This window comes from Bos grunniens, chromosome 5, assembly GCF_055505025.1.
Source record: "Bos grunniens cultivar Pamir isolate PY7600 chromosome 5, Bosgru_T2T1.0, whole genome shotgun sequence".
Classification (NCBI taxonomy): domain Eukaryota; kingdom Metazoa; phylum Chordata; class Mammalia; order Artiodactyla; family Bovidae; genus Bos; species Bos grunniens.
The window spans coordinates 21244819-21264827 of record NC_141169.1 but is presented as its reverse complement, the minus strand read 5'-3'; the positions used below and the strand labels follow the sequence as shown (position 1 = coordinate 21264827).

The 20009-nt window shown below is 36.8% G+C and overlaps 1 long non-coding RNA gene across 1 annotated transcript in view; it reads left to right on the top strand.

Moving 5' to 3' along the window:
* Nucleotides 1–3864: 3864 nt before the first annotated feature.
* The window catches only part of LOC147371388 (uncharacterized), a 28340-nt gene continuing 12195 nt past the window's right edge, over nucleotides 3865–20009 (top strand). Inside the window, exons 1-2 of the long non-coding RNA XR_015164739.1 lie at nucleotides 3865–4051; nucleotides 16032–16216. This is a non-coding gene — a long non-coding RNA (uncharacterized LOC147371388). The remainder of the gene's footprint in view (nucleotides 4052–16031; nucleotides 16217–20009) is intronic.

Here is a 20009-nt window from a genome sequence, read left to right as displayed (position 1 = left end):
CCCATAGACTGTAGCCTGCCAGACTTCTCTGTCCATGGGGATTCTCCAGGCAAGAATACTGGAGTGGGTTGCCATGCCATCCTCCAGGGGATCTTCCCAACCCAGGGATTGAATCCCATTCTCCTGCATTGCAGGTGGATTCCTTACCATCTTAGCCACCAGGGAAGCCCAAGAATACTAGAATAGGTATCCTAGCCCTTCTCCAGGAGATTTTCCCAAGCCAGGAGTCGAACCAGGGTCTCCTTTTTGCAGGCAGATTCTTTACCAGCTGAGCTACCAGGGAAGCCCTCACCCCACATAATAACACAGATACTCTTCACCTGATATATATCTCAGTGACTAGTAAAACAGTTGGCAGTTGTTTTTAGCTTCAGTGACAGAGGGAACAGGGACAGTGTGAAGAAAGTTCATTTGTATCTCTGGGGAGAAAATTATTGCATAGGAAATTCCATTATTCCAAAAGGCCAATACTAGGTAGTCTCACTATATATCAAACAATTGATGGATCCTATTTTATAAAATACTTACTATAATCCTTTAATATGTATTTATATTAAATACCTACTTTAGTATTATATATACATACATATATATGTATATATACATGCATATATATATATTATGACCAACCTAGACAGCATATTAAAAAGCAGAGACATTACTTTGCCAACAAAGGTCCATCTAGTCAAGGCTATGGTTTTTCTAGTGGTCATGTATGGATGTGAGAGTTGGACTATAAAGAAAGCTGAGTGCAGAAGAATTGATGCTTTTGAACTGTGGTGTTGGAGAAGACTCTTGAGAGTCCCTTGAACTGCAAGGAGATCCAACCAGTCCATCCTAAAGGAAATCAGTCCTGAATATTCACTGAAAGGACTGATGTTGAAGCTGAAACTCCAATACTTTGGCCACCTGATGCGAAGAAGTAACTCATTGGAAAAGACCCTGATTCTGGGAAAGATTGAAGGCGGGAGGAGAAGGGGATGACAGAGGATGAGATGGTTGGATGGCATGACCAACTCAATGGATATGAGTTTGGGTACAAACTCCTGTAGTTGGTGATGGACAGGGAGGCCTGGTGTGCTGCAGTCCATGGGGTCGCAAAGAGTCAGACATGACTGAGGAACTGAATTGACTGAACTGAGTGTGTGTATATATATATATATATATATATATATATATATATATATATCCCATTTTACTGAAAAGGAAATTGAGGAAGAGTGGCTTGTCAGTTTGCTCAAGTTCTTGAGATCATAAGCAGATGGTTTAACAACTTGCATGTCATATAAGCACAATAATTTTAGAGGTTTTCCACCCTTGCAACTATTGTTGCAGGTTTTTTGTTTTTAAATATTGAAGTCATTTTCTGCTATACATCTTTATGTCAGTGAACCCATGCCTCCTTCCAATAAAATCCCCAATTATCTTCTAGTCACCAAATCTGACTACCTTTATCTCACTCTTCATCTTCTCTGAGTTTCCTGATTCATTTGTAACTACTGACAGTATCCCCAGTGACACAGAAGCTGGCTCCTTTTGTTTTTCTCACCACCTGACACATCAGGCTTTATTCTGTTTCATTCTTGTCTGTTATGGCTATTTTTATCCTCTTTATCTCTAAATTTGTCTCTCTTCCATGATTTTGTTTTTCAATCTCTTTACTTCTCTATGTTTATATTATTGATATCTTATGACACACAATATACACCCATATCTCTTCAATGCAGATAACACAGAAATCAACTTTAAAATAGCAGATATGTGATTATACAAACAGTTGCTGATTAAAAGGGTATATATACAATTGATTTCTAAATAAAAGGTATAATATTATTTAGGTAGCAAAGAGAATTAAAGAGTAAAAAACTAGAAAAGACTTACTTTGATAGGTGGGCAAAAGCATATTTATTGAGGAAGTCTACAATGGCTAATGTTTTATATCAACTTGGCTAGGCTATGATAATTGGATATTTGGTCAAACACCAACCAAATATCTCTGTGAAGATTTTTTTAAGATGAGATTAACACTTAATTAGTAAACTTTGAATGAAGCAGTTTATCCGTCATAATATGGGTGGGCCTCATCCAATCAGTTGGTCTTAAGAGAAACTGGATTGAGGTATCCTGAGAACAAGGGAATTCTATCTCTAGGCTGCCTTCAGACTCAAGCTGTAACACACACATACATTCACACATGCACACACACACACACACACACACACTGCACACACACATATCCTACTGATTTTCTAGAGAACCTTAACAGAATCTGATTAAAAATATCTAAAAAAGGTAGTGAGAAATGCAGGAAAGATTACCTTCCAAGCCACGGATGGAGTTTCAAGAAGTGTTAGGTGTTCCGCAATGTCAAATGCTACAGAAAGCCCTACATTTTGCAACAGAGAAGAGACCAATGAATAATAATCTTTCATCAATAGTACGTGAACAAGAGGAGTTTCAGTGGCATGCAGGAACAAAACTGTAATGGGCTAAAGAGTGGGTGATCTTGAGGACTGGAAATATTAGCTTAGACAACCCTGTTAATACATTTGATAATGTCAGATATCATTATACATCTTGTTTCCACTCACTGCCAGTCTCCAAGTTAAAGCCCTTCTCCCACTTTGTAGTCTACCCCATTAACTCTTTTGCTTTAAATAACAGCTTCATTAATATATTATTCACATACCATAAAATTCACTCTTTTAAAATATACAAGTCAGTTGAGTTAGTATATTTACTGAGTTGTGCAACAACCCCTCGACTGTTTATCACCTTTCTGCTGAGTTTCCCTTTCTACTTTCATCCATTCATGGTTTCCATATTTATCTTCTTAAAGCACAGAATAATTAGGTCTCTCCTGGTGCAGAAACCTGTAGCAGTCTCTGCTTACTCAATTACCTATTATTTTTCAGTCTGGATTCAAGGCCTTCCAGACCTGAACTCTCTTCACATATTTTCCACTCCCACAAAGCTAGATGATTTTTTTTTTTCAATTTCTGAAAAGCCACTTTGCTCTCTAGCACACGCTGTTCCCTTAAACTGGAACACTCTTCTCCCACCAGTTTAGCGTCACATATTATTCCTACTCATTGTTCATACTTATCTCATATGTCATCAATCTCAAAATGTGCCTAACAGAAATCATAGAAATGGTGCTTTGCAGAGATAAACATTTAAACCTTTCTCGTAAAAGGCCCAATCTGAGCAGTCTCTAGGTTGGGAATGGTGACTTTCTAGCTTCAAGTTTCACTTAGACTAGGGTGTGGCCCATGTCCTCAGAGACCAAAATAGACTCATTGACAGAAGGAACATCCTAAGCAGTAAGAAGGAGAAAAGAGGAGAGACAAAAGTTACATTCTGGCTCTCTTTTAAATTAATCACCTATAAGTTCCATATAATATTGCAACTTCCAACTCATTGATCAGCATGTATTTAGGGAAATGGCACCATCTAGCTCAAAGGATGTTTGTAAATGTAAACTTCCTTCTTGACCATAAACATTCTAAAAGAAGAGATTGGACACTGAAGCAGGCAGCTTACAGTCTCTGTCACAACCCATGTTCTATGTGTTTAGACATTTTTTGTCCTGATATTGTGGCTATTTGGGTAGTAACTCTGAATAACAGTATTATCCCTATGTAGATCACAGAATCTGTGAAGGCAGAGATTGAATTAACCTTTGTATATACTTCAGTGTTTAACTTTCTTTCACATCAAAGTGTGTGGATGTTTATATGACATAGCTTACTCTCTTCTGAAATCAGGACCAATTATGGCAGAGACACAAGAGTAATATAAAAATAACTGGAAAAGTTGGACAAGAGTATGAAAACCTAGCTTGGACTGAAGGCCACCGTTGTTTTCCTATAAATACTTCATAATTTTACCTCAGGCAAAGAAACTGCACAACTACAGCTTTATACAGTTAGCTCTTGTTTCATTGCTTTTCGTGCGGGGAATAGGAAGAGAGAGGTCTTATGTTCTTTAAGGAAGACTTGTTGAAGAGATGGGTTTAGAGAATGAAAGAGAGACACTGAGAGCAAGAGAGGTAAGACTTTACTCATTCTACAAGCTAGGTAAGTTATTGATTTGTCTGTGGTATGGTCAAGTAAGGGCTGGAAGAAGGATGCAGCAGTGTTGTTTTTCAGTATGTGTATATCTGGGTAATGGAATGAACTCTATTGAAGCAATAGTGGGTAATCAGTGCTTCTCTTAACAAAGTGTGTATTACTTACACATTTATTATAGTCACTGACCTGGGAACTTCAATACTTCATCTAATGACTTCTCACATGCTGTGCAGTGATTACAATAAGAGCTTATCATCATATGGATAATCAACTCTCCAAATTCAGGTCTGATGATCATTTCTACTGATTTCTTAAAGAAATTAGAAAAAGGCAGCGTTAACTGCTTTTATTTAGAAGTGTTATAGCTTATCGACAACTTGTCAAGTAAAGTCAAACAAATAATAGCATTTGCATAGTAAATATACTTTTTCTTTTGAATTTCATTGTTACTAATAGGGAGTCTTTGACCATGAATGACCAGATAGCAAGATAGAAATTTATAGAAAGTGGAGTAGAACTATGGAATATCAGATGACATAATCAGTTCTTTCTTAACACTTTTTAAATGTTTAAGCATGTTACTTAATGTAAGATTAATGAATTCTCTGTGTATGTGTGAGATGAAGAATATATTTCCAATGCTTAAAGCTCATAGCTTCCATGTATCTACTTGTCTATTTGTAAACAAGAATGACAAGTACAGAAAAGAGAAAATAAGCCTGTTTCCATTTTAAATTAATTTCTGCTTTAGAACATGTAAGTAAGGAAAGGAGTGAAGAAGTTTGAATGAAAACCATAAAATTTTAATGCCTTGAGAAATACTATTTACAGTGATAAAGAAACTTTAAGTATCATACTAAAAGTATGGAGGCTAGGAGAGGCAGATACCTATGCATACTCAAGGGAGTATTGCAACCATAAATTTTAACATAGATGCTTACATTTGATGAGTGCCTAGAAGTCCTGTTATTCTAAGTTACCCCAAGCATGTTAATGGGATGTTGTTGATTTAACACATCTTGCTTGAGGCTTTTTCTCTGAGCCAGTTCTTGGTTTTGAGTTGAAAAAGACAGGCTTTCATGGAGACTGTCATTAGTGATGGCATGTACAAATGTGGAAAGTTACCAAGACTTGATAGATACTAAAAAAAACAAAACAAAACAAAAACACAAAAAAAGAAACCGATACTTTATAGCAAAGCTTTCTTCCTTACAGAATCTACTTTTAATTTTTTAATTTTATATTGTAGAATAGTTGATTTACAAGGTTGTGTTAGTTTCAGGTACATAGCAAAGTGATTCAGTTACACAGATATATATATATATATCTGTGTGTGTCTTAGTCACTAAGTCGTGTCTGACTCTTTGCAATCCCGTGGACTGTAGCCCGCCAGTCTCCTCTGTCCATGGAATTCTCCAGGCAAGAATACTCGAGTGGGGTGCCATTTCCTTCTCCAGGGGATCTTCCCCCACCAAGGGATCGAACCCCGGTCGCCTGCATTACAGACAGATTCTTTATCATCTAAGCCACCAGGGAAGCCCATAGTAGTAGTAGTAATAGTAGTAGTAGTCAGTGGTAGTGTTAGTAGTAAGTGGTAGTGTTAGTCACTCAGTCATGACCGATTCTTTGTGACCCCACGGACTGTAGCCCACCAGGCTCCCCTGTCCATGGAATTCTTCAGGCAAGAATACTGAAGTGGATTGACAGTCCCTTTTCCAGGGGATCTTCCTGACCTAGGGATTGAACCCAGGTCTCTTGCATTGTGCACAGATTCTTTACCATCTGAGCTACCAGAGAAGGAAGCACATACATATATTTATTCTTTCTCAAATTCTTTTCCCATATACATTATTACAGAATATTGAACAGAATCTATTTTTTTTATATCAGAGTTTAAAGGCAAACTTTGGAAAATTATCTCATAATTCATTAAATCCTACCAAACCTACATATATATTGCCTATAAAATAGATTAAGCTGTTTTATAAATCATAACTCATCATGTTCCCACCCTTAATGAGATAATTCAAGAATGGATAGGATATTTTTATTGATTTTCCCCTGACTTTCTAGGTTCATCATAGTAGAACTGCTCAAATCAGCCCTTACCCAATTAGACTTTCTTAATTCTTAAGTCAATTCTGAACAAGATAAAAGGAAATTAGCAACCGGATGATATAGTCTTGGATTGGTCTTTCTTCAGTAAAACCGGTATCTTGGGTAAATTCTAGTTACCTACAGAGTTTCTTATTTAGCTTTGCAAATACTGAAGGAGCTTCTCTTTCTCCTCTTCTCATTCCTTCCTTCACCAACGTGTTGGGCACATCTATTTGACTATTACTTTTTCTTCAATGTTTCTACGTGATCCTTCAGTGATATGCTAGGAATAGAACTCTGTCCTAAAACCATGTAACCAGAAGAAGCTGTCACTCCCAGGAACTGAGTCATATTTCCATTATCTAGTGCCTGTCTAGGGTCCTCCTTGAAAAAATCACCAGTGATTTTGAGTGTTAGCTCTAATATGAAAAGTCAACTTTAATTGATTGATTAATCTTTCTTTCATGCACCAAAACCTGCCTAGACTAGATCTGAACTTTCATCCCTTTGGATCTTGCTCACCATCATAACAACCTGCCCTTAAGCAAGCCAGCTAAGGGAGGACACATTTATTCTAGATAGTAGACAAACCCAATAATCTTTCCCTTTCACCCTACTGCTCATGTTACTGGGACTTGACATATCTAAATGTGCTCACAACTATGATCATAGCTAAAGAAACCTTACACTTTATATTGCATACCCTCTCTAAAAATACAGAATTAATGTACACAAGGAAGAATGAAAATAGTCACGCTGGTACAGAATCTGTTTACTGACATTGAGCAGCAAATAGCACGACTCAGAGTTGTTATTCTTCTCAGACACACTGCTTGAGTTAAGCAAATTTCATCTAGTTCTGCAGCATTAGTCAGACCTCCAAGCTTAAAATGTTGCATTGTTTAATATTTTCCATTACTGTGAAGGTAAACACAGTCATTAATCCAATATCATGGCAACAGTAATGTTTTGTTGTAAAAAAGTTGATCACTAAGACGGTCATAAATACACGAGTGCATAGAAATTTTGATATACAGTGTTTGGGAGAATGGATAATTAATCTTCTTGAAGCATATTTGACTAGATGTTTATTTTATAAATCACCATAACCCTTTAAATAAGAAGCTTAGAATGATGTTAAAATATTTTTTAAATAGTCCAAAAACCCTTAAATATAATTCAAATTTATATTCCAGCAATCATAAGAATCAAATCATTTTCTCCAATAAAACAATATTTTATCAAGCAAAAAAAATAGTGTTATAGACTCATTTTTTAAGAGGGACATATTTAAGTATAAGCCAAATATATACGCCAATTCTTTTTAAAAGTAAAAGAAAGCAAAATATAGTTGCTTTCTTTAAACTTCTCATAAACTTCTCATAAGTATATTCTAGAAACAGTAATTATTAATAATTCTTTTAAGTGATTTTATGTGGCATAAGTTCAGTTCATAATATAGTTATTTGCACTTTTGATGATTCCTAGGTTTTGCTGTTTTGACTCTAAGTCATGTTGAATTCTTTGCAACCCCATGGACTGCAACATGCCAGGCTTCCCTGTCCTTCACCATCTCCTGGAGCTTGCTCAAACTCATGTCCATTGAGGCAGTGATGCCATCCAACCATCTCATCCTCTGTCACCTCCTTCTCTAACTTCTGTCAATCTTTCTTAGGGTATTTAAAGAATAAAAACTAAAACCGAATGATACATAATTCCACATACTAAATTTTATATCACTGTCATTTAAAAATATATTTTGGAGGAAACACAAACATGTAACATGCCATATATATATATATATATATATATATATATAAAATATATATTTGAAATTGCATAGATAGAGAGATAGATGTTAAATTATGAAAGATTTGCTCTATCTGTACTACATTTCCTTTTTTCTTGCTGTGTTGCAAAGACTTATTCACTAAAGTGAGCCAGTGGAGAATTATCTGATGAACACAGGAAGAATAAACAATTTCAGGATTACTATTTAATGTGTCAGTTTGTCTGACTCCATAAACTGAAGAAAGAAAACAAGTTCTCAGTCCCACTTACAACTGAAATGCTTACAAAATGTTGACTCATCCTAATGGAAACTATGAGACTGAATTGGTACACATATGACTAAAATTCTTCAATATGAAAGAAACATTTTCTTAAGCCACATCCTTTTAATAAATATATTATTAATAAATATCAGAGCTAGACTAGAGAGCTGATTGTTTAGAACATGCAGCAGAAGTTGCGGCTTAAGCCTCAGTCATCTAAGTTTCTTGGCTTTTTGATATAACTTAGATTATACATCTCATTGTGAAAGATAATTAATTTGGAGAAGCTCTTAACAATATTCACTGAAGATAACTTGTATTTAAAGCCTTAAGGCTTTGAGGAAATAAATTTGCTGTCTTCATTATATAAAATTCACTTGGTTTTTTGATGCACAATGTATATATGAAAAGGTCATGCTTCCCAATCAATCATAATTGTGATAAATATTGACAACTGAAGACAAGGAACAAACTCAAGGTAATAATAAGGAACCACTCTCCTTTCCTCACTGAATGATTTCTGATTTGTGTCTTTGTCTCAACCCAGCTCAGAGGTCACAGACTGTGGGGCCATATGTAAATAACTTCATCCCAAACTCCTCCTAGTCCTAAAGTAAAGATTTTGTCTATGTAACATCTAAAATCCCTTCCAATGTAACACTGAATTACTATGTTATATCCTTGTGATATCCAAAGAAATATGTCCTGGGTTCCATCCCTAGTACCTATTTTGGGACTTACCTGGTGGCTCAGACAGTAAAGAATCTGTCTGTAATGTGGGAGACCTGGGTTGTATCCGTGAGTTGGAAAGATTCCCTGGAGAATGAAATGGCAACCCACTCCAGTATTCTTGCCTGGGAAATGCCAGGGACAGAGGAGCCTGGTGGGCTAAAGTCCATGGGGTCGCAAAGAGTCGGACACAGCTGAGCAACAAACACTTTCACTTTCACATGGAATTAGCAGCAGCAAAGAAGATTAATTTTTCAAACATGTTGTGAAATTGTACTAGAATTAAAATGTGCTGAAAAGAGAAAAAGCAAATATAAAGGGAGAATCAAATGGGAGATATCCCTATCAAAGCAACAAGAACAAACAGAATAGAAAGCATAGAAGGAGCAATTTGCTGCAAAGCCAATTTTGCTTATGTGAATGGAAAGTTTATCATCTGTCAAAAAAAGAGAAAAGAAATATAGAATCCCTGAGAATAAGACATAAACTGGTATATGTTTTAAACATAAAATAATATGTAATTATCATTGTGCACCCAGCCTGTTCCAGCTCATTAAAGTACTTAGAACAAAAATCAACATCTAAAAAATGTTCAGGGGAAAAATATTAAATACATTCTTAACAAAGGTAGCTTTCACATAAAAAGAAAACAAAAAGACATTTTGAAATATAAAAGAATCTAACATATATAGTATTATAAAAATCTACCTGCAAATGCATTGTAGTCAAATAAATAATGAATCAAAATTAAAAACAAGGGATCAATACATCAAGGAGTGAAAGGCTTAGAATAGAATTCTGAATCTAGGTAAATATATCATTAAATCTTAACATTTATAAAAACTGGCTGCAAATGGAATGTTTTAATTATAGAAACAAAAGTTAATACATTTGAAAAACAGCAGGCAAAAATATGCCAGAGTGCCAAAAATCGGGAAACTTGGACAGACAGGGAAGGTTATTGTTGTTTGACTCTTTGCAACCCCATGGACTGCAGCCCGCCAGGCTCCTCTGTCTATGGGATTGCCCGAGCAAGAATCCTGGAGTGGGTTGCACTCCTCCAGGGGTTCTTCTCTACCCAGGGATCAAACTTGCATCCCCTGCATTGGCAGTTGGAATTCTTTACCACATAGCCACCTGGGTTGGGGAAGGGTATAATAGTCCTTAATTTTCCACAGCAGAGAGTAAAATGATATTGTTTACTCTCTGTAGCTAATAACTAGAGAAGCTTAGGCAATATAATTTAAAGATATAGAGATAATCACATTTAGAAAAGAACACTGAATACACTATATCCCTTTGAAATTAGCAAAGATACAAGAGAAAAGAATAGCAAACAATTAAAATAAAGGATGAGTGAGTGAGTGAGTGAAGTTGCTCAGTCGTGTCCGAGTCTTTGTGACCCCATGGACTATAGCCTACCAGGCTTCTCCGTCCATGGGATTTCCCAGGCAAGAATACTGGAGTGGGTTGCCATTTCCTTCTCCAGGGGGTCTTCCCAACCCAGGGATCGAATCCAGGTCTCCTGCATTGCAGGCAGATGCTTTACCCTCTGCGCCACCATGGAAGCTAACTATAGGATACACACATTATCTAAAAGAAAGGATACACATATTAAATCACATGCAAAAAAAAAAAAATTTAGATTTAAATATGTGAAGCAAAACAAAACATCTGATAAGAATTGCAAATCAAAATTTCTCCAAACTGAGACAGAGTGCATCCTGAAAACTTCTAAAGGAAATAAAATAAGCTGTAAAAGAATAATAATTATTAGGTCAACCACATTTTTTATCAGTAAAAGTAGATGCCAAAAAACTGAAATACCTTCAAAATTTATAGGGAAATAGTTTGTAATCTAAAATTCTACACTCTTGTGGTAGATTGTACAGCGGCTGAAAAATATTCACTTTCTCCTTGTATCAGGATTATACATCCCTATCAATCTACCTGTGATTTTTCTGAGCATATGTCATCATGGCACTGACCTCAGATTTTGACCAGGTAGATGTGCTTTGGCAATTGAGATGTGAATGAACATGATATACATTTGCCATATTTGAGTTGGATTCTTTAAATAATACTGCTTGATTTGGTCTGACATCACTCTCGCATCCCTGCCCTCTGCTGTGAGAATGAACATCCTAAACAGGGGCTACTCTATCAGCCTGAGGCTCTGAATAAGATATTGAGCTGCTGAGCCACGTTGAGCATGCTGAGTCAAGCAGAGCTGAAGCTGATCTACAGCCCTCATACAATGTGAGCCAGAAATAAATTTATGCTGTTGTAAGTTACTGAGACTTCGAGACTGCTTATCACCAGAGCAAAACTGAAAATACAGACATTCAAAGGACCCTTACCCTGTGAGGAAGAAGTTTATTGTGTTCTCAGCATTCATTTCCCCTTTGTTCTAATATTACCAAAGAAACTTTCATCTGGGATCCACTCCTTTTTCAAGCACCATTCAAATGGTTTGGGTGATTCTATGCACAAGTCTCAGCTCCATGAGGTGCGGATACTGTTCTTCGTTCATATTGACTTGATCAGAAGTGGGTACATGCCCCTCTTCAGCCATGAGACATGTTTATTAACTTTTACCTATCGGCAGGCTTACTGCTGAGGAAAGCTCTCTCTGCACTTAAGCCTGGACAGCTGTTAAGTCCAGATCTTTCAGTGGCCATCATCAGAAGATAGTTTCTAAAATGCTAAATATGAAAGTGAGACTGAGCTATATGACATTATTGAGACCTTGAACACAACCATTGTATTCCTGGAATTTCCTTGAATTAATACATAATTCTCCTTTATATTTTAGACAATTTGAGTTAATTTTAATCATAGCCAAAATAGTCTGTATTACTCTAGCTCTTATTTACCTTTTTTTCTTTAAATTTGTTGAAGTTCTCAAGTAAAATAAGTAAATCAAGAAATAGCAAAGCCTTGAATTAAAAAAAAAAAAAAACCATAAAACTCTATGAAGTTTAAGGAAACAGATGTGTATTTTGTGAAGTTACTGGTCACATGATAGGAAAATACTGACTTCAAGAGTCCAAGAAGGATTTCTTCAACATTGTGTCCCAAGCAACAGAGAAAACTATTAAGAAGCTGGAAGACATTAGTAACAGAGTAAAGAATGTGCATGCTTTGCTTCTCTTCTATTCTCTCAGTAAGAAAAAAGAAAGGCAGTAAGAAGTATACAACTCTACACAAATAACTATACAAGGAAGTCATCATTTTTAGTTGATGCAAATTAGAAAAGACATTATTTGGGGAAGTTGGTGGAATACAGGACAGTATTTGTGAATGTGTTTGAAAGTTAGCTAAATTTTCAACTAGCACAACAGGAAGTGGATAGATAAGATTCAAAGGAATGATAAGTCAATAAAAATAAAGCTCCATCTAAAACTATCCTCCATAGGTTTGGACTCCTCATTACAACTAAAGTCATAAATGGTTAAAGGCATTGCCTCTTACAAAAATGAGAGTGATAGGAAGGACAAGGGAAGCGCTTTCATCACAGGCAATCTTGTACAAACTTGTACAACTGGATTTCCTACTTGTTTTGTGTATTATTTTTATTTTTTATAAGTAAATGTGTTAAACTCAGCAATTGAAAGAAAAAGTTTAAATTAAACTAAAATAAAATTTAAACTACATGATGCATGCAAGAATTTACAATGAAAAGTCTACCTAATATAAACTATAGGAACAAAAAAATAAGACTCTGAACTCTAAAAATACATTAATAGGACACCCAACTTTAAAAAATGTACAAAAGATTTGAAAAGGCATTTAACCAAAGATACAAATATAATAAACACATGAAAAAAATGCTCATCATTATTACCCATTGGGAAAATTGAAATGAAAACAAGATACACTGTGGTATGGTATCCACTGAGGACACTAAGGATACTGTGAGGCAGCTAGAACATTATTACCCATTGGGAAAATTGAAATGAAAACAAGATACACTGTGGTATAGTATCTTACTGAGGACACTAAGGATACTGTGAGGCAGCTAGAACTCTTACACTCCGGATGATAATGCAAACTACTGCAAACGTCTTAAACAGTTTGATAGTTTCTTAAAAAGTTAAACACATACCTGCCCTATAGGATCATTATAACCCAGTCATTCCACTCTTAGATATTTACCCAAGGGGAGGAAAAAGTATATGCCCACACAAAAGACTTGTACAATAATGTACTTACAACTTTATATGTAATAGTCAAAAACTGAAACAGTACTTCCAGAATGACAGACTTGTGAACCTCTTCCTCGGCGAAATAACCGTGATGATAAAAATGATAAAGGCCCCAAACCCTTAATCATGTAAGCTCACTGGAAACTGTCCTAAGGATATACAGCAAATATATAATTATTTATGCAATGAGCATTTGTGACACTTGAATCATGCCCTGTTTCCTCTTTCTCCACTCCCAGCTCAGCATAATAGAAAATTCACTCCGGTCAGGTGCAGCCAAGATGATGTGGCTAAGCTTGCTCCAGATCTTCATCAGAAACTATAGTGTCCCCCCGGGAGGAGAAGGCTGCAAGCATTTCTCATCCTTCCAAGTTCTGTCTTGTATCTGGCAGAAGCTGAATTCCGAACAAATGCAACCAGGAAATAGAGGGCTCCCTCCCCTCATTCAGCCCTCACTCTCAGCACTGAGGCTCTACCAAGGAAGGCAGACTGAGAATAATGGGACCCGATGTGTTAATAAATGTAGTCCTTTCCCAAGCTTGCTCATGGGGCAGAGATTCCATGCTGGTAGAGGAAAGCTGAGAAACCAGAGGCTACCATCACCCTACTTATAAAGTAAAGGAGTCACCCCATGAGAATAGTCCACCGTTCTCTCCTACAGTTCTGGGAAAATGACTCAGAGATTTTGCCCATGGGGAGAGGCAGAGTATAAAACCAGAAGACTCCAAAGCCCTCTTCAGGTGAGCTGACTTTACTGGGAGTAGAGTAAGAGAAAGTTCAAGTCTAATGACACTGTGAAATTAATGGGAATTTGGAGTTCTAGTATGTAACAGGAGATTGGAGACTCTAAGAGAGCAACCAAGTAAAACATAGGCCAGTTGATTTATCAGGAAAAGAAACAGCTAAAATTACTTCTTCTTATTTCAGAACAAACCTCAAAACTGCCTTCAAAAACTACTCCTGAAAAGGGGCCTGTTCTTGATTGGGTCAGACCATGGAGCAATTTATACTGCAAGGCAATGTCAAAAAATTAGAACAATCAGCTGGCAATTAGGAAGCATAGCCAACTGAGTGCAATATCAAAAGAGGCAGATAGCTTAACACAAAGAACTGGAGAAGAGTCAAAGAGAGCTCTGTTAAGACACTGTCATTTTTGACTTTGCACACATCCAAGCCAGCACTCTCTAAGAAGTGATATCAGAGGTATCACATTGCAGGGAAATGGACTTCACTAAAACAATCCAGTCCAAACACTAATCAAATGAACAAGCAAGCAAAGCAACAAGACGTCCTAACAAGAGAGATTAGCATCCAGAGTTACTACACCATATTATCTGAACAGCCAGTTTTCAACAAAATAGTATGAGGCACACAAAGAAATGGGAAAATCAGATCCATACACAGGAGAAACACAAGCAAGTAACAGAAAGTGTCTGTAAGAGGGCCGGGTGTCTGACTTAGTGGACAGTCTTGAAGGCAACTATAAACATATTTAAAAAACTAAAGGAAATCATTCCTTAAGATGTGAAGCAAAGAGTTCCACTTTTGGTTGGCAGTGTGATGAGCTCCGAGGACATACTTCGCATTGAAACTAATGGGAAACATGAAAGGACAATCACTTAAAGAGATTATGTTGAATGAAAAGTGCCAGACAAAATTAAGTACATGTTATAACAGAAAATGTAAACATTATAGTGAGAAAGTCAGATGAGTAGTTGCCTGGCTATGCAGGGGGGTGGTGGGGGAAGGGTGTTGAAACTTTTGGGGGTGATTAATGTGTAAATTCTTTTTATGGTGGTGATCCTTTCATAAGTTATATATATATATATATTTACAGTTTAAATATTTATAGTGTTTTTCATGTAAATTCTTCATAAAGCTCTCTAAAAATGTTGCACAAAAGTATAATAGAAAAAAGCTAACAGAAAGAATGTGGGGAATCACAATTCCAGGGAGTTTTATCCTCTAACTCAGGAGATATCTTTAAATGCTTCCTTCCCAAAAAATGCACATCAATGTCTCATTATAAAGACTATTAATTTTTTTTCAAATTATATAGAATTAACACCAAAACAACACAGAATTCACCCTGCAGGAGGACAGAAACATTTTGAAGTCCTCTACCCATCCTCATACTCCTTTGCAATTTGAAGATTATTCTAAATGCAGAATGGTTTGATTACTTGAACATCTGCAAAAAGATAGCTTGTTCCTTTCTCAGATTACTGTTTATCAAACTTCAGTGTGTATATGAATTACTATGCTTATTTTATAACAAAATACAATGACGTATATGAAATATATTGACAATCTCGTGAAGGTTGCAAGTGCAATTTGGTTAAGGTGTGATTTTTGCCTTCCAAGTATGAATGCAATCAAAATCAAAGCCAAAGGCATTCAATCAGAGCATTACTGTATCACAATGGATGTATCATCAGAATTACAAGGGTACATAGTAAGGAAGCTTTTTTCCCTCAGTAAGTCATCATTTATATGAAAAATAATAGCAGGAAATACAAAGAAGTAGCAGATAAATACAGAAGTGGAAGGCTTTTTTTAGTCCTTCATGACTATTTAAATCTTGAGGCGTGGTCAGAGAAATTCAATGTGCAGTAAAGTAAATAAGTGATATAACTCCTATTTTCAAAAAACTCTTTTTTGTTGTAGTACCTTTAGTAATATAAAATATCTTATGTTAATCACTTAAACATATAATTTGTCATTAAACACCTTAATTTGGGAGACATGTTTGACTATACTCGAGAACTAGAGTCACCATCAAAACCCATTAAAAATTTTCGGTAAATACAAACAGAATATGGTAATAAAATAAAGTCTAACCTTTTGCTTTTTCTTTGTGCTCCATCTAGTTTCGCATGCTCACAGGTTGCCGTGGGCAGAGGTCCTGAACCAGCGCTTCAGACCCGAGTTTCTGGTGAGAAATGGCTTCACTGATGCGTCATCTCCTGCCATGTGCAAAAGTGCTGGGCACAGCACCCAATTCTGCAGACAGTGGAGCCAAGTGGGCTGTGCACAGTGGCGGTATAAACAGCAGGTCTGAGCCTTCCCCCTGACCCCAGAACACCCCTTCCCTGCCCTGCCCATCAGGAGAGTGTGTTCTAGAGCCCAGCTCAGACCTCTTAATTCTTTGACTGAAGGATATAGCTTTCCTTTGCATCCAAGCCTAACTTGGTCTTATTTTACTCACTCCAAAAACACAGGGCAGGAAAGCCCTTGTTGGGGCCTGACCCACAGTGTCAGTAACTCTACTACTTGTATTAACTTATGGCGTGTGTGCGTGCTCAGTCGTGTCCAACTCTTTGTCATCCCATGAACTGTAACCCACCAGGCTCCTCTGTCCATGGGATTTCCCAGGCAAGATACTGGAATGGGTTGCCATTTTTTTTCTCCAGGGGCTCTTCCCAACCCAGGGATTGAGCCTGTGTCTCCTGCATCAGCAGGTAGATTCTTTACCACTGTAGCATTTGCAGTCATTAACATTGATTTTTGGAATGAAGATCATATCAGACTATTAACCATCAACTACTGCTCTATAAAAAGTTCCTCTAAGCCTCAGTTGTATACCAAAGCATAGCACTTTATTATTTTGCAATAATCTGTAAGTTGGCTGGTGGTTCCTCTGATATTTCTCCCAGGCTCTCTTAAACAACTGCATTCAGATGGAAGGTTACCTGTGGCTATAAGATGCAAGATGATCTAACAATTTTTAAGCAGTCAGTGATGACTTTTGGATGGGTCACTTTAATTCTTCTGTATATACCCTTTCGTCCTACAGCATTCTTAACTGGCCTCTAAATAGTGATTCTCAGGGCAGCTGAGAATGGCAGCTGCAAACACGTTTAAGGGCTAGGTCAGGGAATCATTTTCTATTGGTCAAAGCAGGTCACAAGATTAGCTCATGTTCAAGGGTATGAAACTGCTGAGGGAAATGCCTTTAAGATCCTTAGAATACTTTTGGCAGACTGACAAGGTAAATAAGGCACGAATTTAAATCTCTAAGAGGTCTTAAAAATTGCATAGGCACAGCCTTGGTGAGATCTTTGTCTGCTGAGGTTATTTTATGTTGAAGATTTTTTTACTACTGGGCAGACTGGAAGCAGCCACTTCCAACCCAGTATGCTCCTAGGCCTTCTATATTTTTTCTAAATTTTAATTGCAAATCATTTCCTTCCTTAGCTCCTTTCCTTCCAATATCTTATACGCAGCTAAATACACACACTAAAAACCTATCTGCATTCTCAACTTCCTGTCCATAGATGTCCTCGATCATATCCTGTTCATTATGTATATTTTCTACCCTCAGTTCCAGAAGTCAGTATTTTTGTTCTGTTCTTCCATAACATCACATAGATTACCCTTTCTCTAGCCTCCAACAGTACCTTTTCCAGCCATCTTCCCTGTCTTTGCTTACATATTTCTCACTGTTTTCCAAGTTCTCTTGCCACCAGTCCTAAAATCAATGGCACAATTCTTTCAAGATTTTTGTCACAGTAACTCCCAACTTCCAGGTCCTAGCTTCTATAACTAGTAGCTATTGGTGTAAAACAAAGCACACCAAAACTCAGTGGCATGAACCACAAATATTTATCATTTATCATCATTCTCTGGGTTGGCAGGTGACCTCTCTGCTGACTTACTTGGGTAACCTCAGTGGATGCTGGAAGATAAAGTGGGCTATGTAGAGGAGAAAAAATAAGTTTCCACCTACCCTTCTGAGTTATCACTGAGTCTGTAACAAAAGCAGATTAACAAGAGAAAAAATGGATATAAGATTATGAAAATGTGTACATCATAAATACATGGGAGGTATCCAGAAAAAAAAAGAATAATTTAAAGAGGTAGCTTAGAATTTAGGCTTATATATCATTAACTCTTGTCTGTGACTAAATGGACTCAAGTTACGGCCATGGCATCACCGAAGCAATGGACATGAGTTTCAGTAGACTCCGGGAGCTGGTGATGGTCAGGGAAACCTGCTGTGCAGCAATCCATGGGGTTGCAAAGAGACAGGACTGAGCGACTGAATTGACTGATCATTTTAAGAGATAAAGGAAAGGAGATATGCAGTCCTCTTAGGGGACAGTAAATGACTTTTTGGAAATATAAACAGACCTTAAAAGAACAGATGGGAGATATGATAGTTTGTGACAGATTTCCTAGGTGTGGTGTAGACTTCTAGTCTCCTCTTGTGTGATAAGAAGCAATCTCTCCTGGTTGATGAAACTCCCAGGGGGGGCATTTATGACAATTGAACTCCTTTTAAAACAGGTGTTTAGACAGATAAAAGGAGTTTGGAATAAGTCTATCTCTGAATTCACTGTTTTTCAAGTGCCTGGAGTTCAAAATAATCAATACACCAAAGTGTGTATTTGGGGATGGCTATTTCAGCTACGCTTCATTTGTAAGGTACAAGATGGCCTCACTCACCTATCTGAAAGTTGGTGCTCTCTCTCATTGGTGACAACTTCTCCCAGTTGTCTCTTGCCTTTCATTGGGCTAGACCATTGCCCCTATACGATGGTCTTAGAGCAACAATTTAATAGAGAAAAGGCAAATACTACAAATCCTCTTGAGGCCATAGCTGCTGAACTCACACAACATAATTTCCAGCACAATTTATTGGTTAAAGGGTGCCACAAGGCCAGCCAATAATCAAGACACAGGAAATCATACTTCATCTCTTGATACTAGTTGCTACATAGAATTTATGGTCTTATTTAATCTATCATACAGATGAATAAAATAAGTGTCTAGAAGCATAGTATTCTCACTAAGTTTAATTTTAAAATTGTAAGTACTAAAAAAGAAAAGATAAGGATATTTTATATTTATCTATGACAAACCTAACTAGTGTATTAAAAAGAAGAAACATCAATTTCTCGACAAATGTCCATACAGTCAAAGCTATGGTTTTTCCAGTGGTCGTGCACGGATGTGAGAGTTGGACCATAAAGAAGGCTGAGCACCAAAGATTTGATGCTTTTGAACTGTGGTGCTGGAGAAGACTCTTGAGAATCCCATGAACTGCAAGAAGCTCAAGCCAGTCAATTCTAAAGGAAATCAACCCTGAATATTCTTTGGAAGGACTGATGCTGAAGCTCTGATACTTTGACCACCTGATGCAAAGAGCTGACTCACTGGAAAAGACTCTGATGCTGGGAAAGGTTGAAGGCCAAAGGAGAAAGAGGTAGAGGAAGCTTAGATGGTTCGATAGCATCACCAACTCAGTGGTCATGAATTTGAGCAAAATCCATGACAGTGGAGGACAGAGCAGCCTGGCGTGCTACAGTCAGTGGGGTTGCAAAGAGTCAGACCCAACTTACTGACTGAACAACAGTCTTTTGAAGAAATAAAAATGCATAGTTAACTTCTGAAAAAGAAGAAAACAGTTTCTCCACATTAATGATGTTTTTCTTTATTTTTTGTGAATTACCTGACACTATTTTGGTTTTAATTTTCTTGAACAACTGGGCATTCCAAAGATAAAAATGAAAATGGTAATAAAAAGTTTCCTGGTTTGGAGTGTTCTGCTTTTCACAACAAACCTGAGAAAGAACCAATATATATATATTGATGGAATTCTTCTTAAAATAGCATCCATTAGTGCTGCTGAAAACACAGTATGGATGGATGAGTTGGAGGTGTTACAAGAAATACTTGGCTTATGTACATGCAATTAAATGTATTACTGTTGTTTAGTATAAGGAGACTTAAAATTCATTTGACATTCTATTATATATATGGCTAAAACATATTTTTATTTTCTTCTCTGCATATAAAGTCATTATAATTTTTACATATTTTTTCTTAATGTGAACTTTTTTGCA